General features: G+C 44.4%; 1 pseudogene; it reads left to right on the top strand.

The window, feature by feature from the left end:
- The first annotated feature begins 283 nt into the window (after positions 1-283).
- On the top strand, positions 284-2,015 carry LOC133764806 (SRSF protein kinase 2-like; annotated as a pseudogene).
- Positions 2,016-3,165: the final 1,150 nt, after the last annotated feature.

Raw genomic sequence — 3,165 nt, 5'->3', positions numbered from 1 at the left:
GCAATTGTGATATAGATTTCCATTGTGATTTCATAAAGCCATCGTTATAATTTTGTAATCAAATGCACTGTTGTGGAAAGAATTGAGAGGGCTGGAGCAGTGGCAGCGGTGGTGGCCATGGTGGCAACAGCAGCAGAGGCATAGTTCAGCCTCCTCCAGTGGCAGAGCGAGGAGAGGCTGCACCCTGGCTTGGCTTGGCTTGGCTTGGCTCACCTCAGCTCCTGCATGACGTCCGCAGCTGCCACCACCATGAAGCCCGCCACCCCACTTGCACCGCGTAGCAATGAGTTCTGGGAAAGCGCTAGCCATTCAGGCCTGAAAATGGAAGCAGGTAAGAGAAACATTCGAAAAAGCCAGAGCATCAGCAGACAGCGCCTTTATTTCCTTGACTACTGCCACCGCCACCACCTTTGCCACCTCTGCCAGACCCACAGCCCCAAAGCCAGAGGAAGGGGTCAAATGATGAGGAGCAAGAGGACCCCATGGACTACTGCAAAGGTGCCTGTCATCCAGTGAAAATTGGAGTCATCTTCAATGGCCGTTATCATGTTATTAGGAAGCCTGGAGGGAGGCACTTCTCTGCTGTCTGGCTGTGTTGGGATATGCATTGGAAAAGATCTGTTGCTATGAAACTTGTAAAAGTGCCCAAGATTATATAGAAACAGCCTTGGATGAAATAAAATTCTTCAAATGTGTTCAAGAAAGTGATCCCAGTGACCCACAGACATGGTAGTCCAGCTCATTGACAACTTCAAGATTTCAGACATGAATGGAATGCATGTCTACACAGTATCTGAAGTGCTTGGCCACCATCTCCTTCAATGGATCATCAAGTCAACTATCAAGGCCTCCCAGTGTGCTGTGTGAAGAGTATCATTTGACAGGTCCTTCAAGGGTTAGTTTATCTGCACAGTAAACACAAGATCATTCACACTGACATAAAGCCTGAAAACATTCTAATGTATGTGGATGATTCCTACGTGATAAGAATGGCTGCCAAGTCCACTGAATGGCAGAAAGCAGGTGCTCCTCCTCCTTCAGGGTCTGCAGTAAGTACGTCTCCACAGCAAAAACCTATAGGAAAAATGACTAAAAACAAAAAGAAAAAGCTGAAAAAGAAGCAGAAGAGGTGGGCAATATTATTGGAGAAATGCCTGCAGGAGATAGAACTGGAGTGCGGAGCTGAAAGGAAAATAATAGAAGAAAACATCACCTCAGTTGTATCTTCCAATGAGTAAGATGGTGAATACCACCCAGAAGTGCAACTAAAAGTGGCAGAATTGGAGGAGGCTGCCAAGGAGGAGACCACAAAGGACAGCGGTGAAGCTGAGGACCAAGGTGAGAAAGAAGACGCCAAGAAAGGAAACATTGAGAAAGATGAAGATGTCCAACAGGAACTTGCAAACCTAGATCCCACATAGATATAATCCCCAAAAACCAACTGTATAGAGAATGGACCCTATTCACTGGAGCAGCAGCTGGAGGAGGAAGAAGATGATGAAGATGACTGCCCAAATCCCAATGAGTATAACCCTGATGGGCCAAATGCAGAAAGTGATCACACATAGAGCAGCTTCTATGAACAGTTCAGTGAATTGCCAAATAGAACATAAAATTCCCAAGTCACAGCTTCCCAAGTTTCCTACTTCCCTGTTCTCAGGAGGGCCCTAAGAACCTGTGGCCTACAGCTCTGTCCTGTCAGAGGTATCACCACTGACCAAGCAAGAGAAAAGCAGTTCTCCCATGACAGAAACAGGACTGTTTCAGCCTCCTGTACTGGAGATTTGCCAAAAAAACAAAAACTCAGGCAGCTGACTTGTTGGTGAACCTCTAGATCCTTGGAAAGTAGATAAAATTAGAGTAAAAATTGTCAAATGGTGTATAAACACTTCACAGAAGACATCCAGACATGGTAGTATAGGTCCATAGAGGTTTTGATAGGCACAGGTTACAGAACACCTGCTGACATTTGGAGTATGGCATGCATGGAGAACTGTGGCACTTCACCAAGCTGAAGCCCTTGAGCCTGTTTGATGTACTTGTGGAAGGGTATGGCTGGCCCCATGAAGATGTTGCACAGTTCACAGATTTCCTGATCCCAAAGTTAGAAGCGGTTCCAGAAATGTAATCCTCTGCTGGTGAATGCCTTTGGCATCTGTGGTTGAATTCTTAGCAAATTCTACAAATATAGCATTCTGTGCTACCAAATGTTTTCCAGTACATTGGACCTAAAAGATGACTCTCATTCTTTAACAGGATTGCGAGTGAGGGGGCTTCATCCTCAGACCTTTATTTTGCTTTGAGGTACTGTTGTTTGAGATGTTTCTTTCTGTACACTGTGGCCCTGAGGAAGGGTAGTCTTTTGTCTTTAGCTAAGTAGTTCACTGCCCACTCTCTTCTGGTCTCTAAGCATTGTTTCCTGTGCTGTGTGACATTCAGGTGTCATTTATTTGAATAAAAAATACTTTCTTATTTGTGTTTTGGCAGGTTTTGTAACTATTTATGAAGAAATATTTTAGCTGAGTACTCTATAACTTACAATCATAAGATATTATCAAGGGCCAGCACCGTGACTCACTTGGTTAATACTCTGCCTGTGTTGCTGGCATCTCATATGGGTGCTAGGTTCTAGTCTCAGTTGCTCCTCTTCCAGTCCAGCTCTCTGTTGTGGCCCAGGAGTGCAATGGAAGATGGCCCAAATGCATGGGACCCTGCACCCGCAGGGAGATCAGGAAGAGGCACCTGGCTCCTGCTTTCGGATCAGCACAGTTCTGGCCATTGCAGTAATTTGGGGAGTAAACCAATGGAGGGAAGACCTTTCTCTCTCTCTCTCTCTCTCTCTCTCTCTCTCTCACTCTACCTGTCAAATAATTTAAAAAAATATATAATCAAGTTGTAACCAAGAAATAGCAAAAAAAATGTACAATTTTACCTTCTGGCAAAGGGGCATCATTCCTGTATTATAGTGTATGTAAATGCACTCTGTAAATGTTAATTTTCATTAGAAATGGGATGGGTACTCAAATGCAGAAAAGCTACCAAGTCTTGAGTGCTTTATAGCCTGAGTTGCATGTAGCAGATTTTAACTGCTCCAAGGCATTGTGCAGACATTTCATTCCATAACAGTCCTTTTATATTGGACTTGAAATGAAGTGGCTCTGGGTT

This window comes from Lepus europaeus, chromosome 7 (genome assembly GCF_033115175.1).
Source record: "Lepus europaeus isolate LE1 chromosome 7, mLepTim1.pri, whole genome shotgun sequence".
NCBI classification, from domain to species: domain Eukaryota; kingdom Metazoa; phylum Chordata; class Mammalia; order Lagomorpha; family Leporidae; genus Lepus; species Lepus europaeus.
This window is presented reverse-complemented; position numbering and strand designations above follow the sequence as displayed.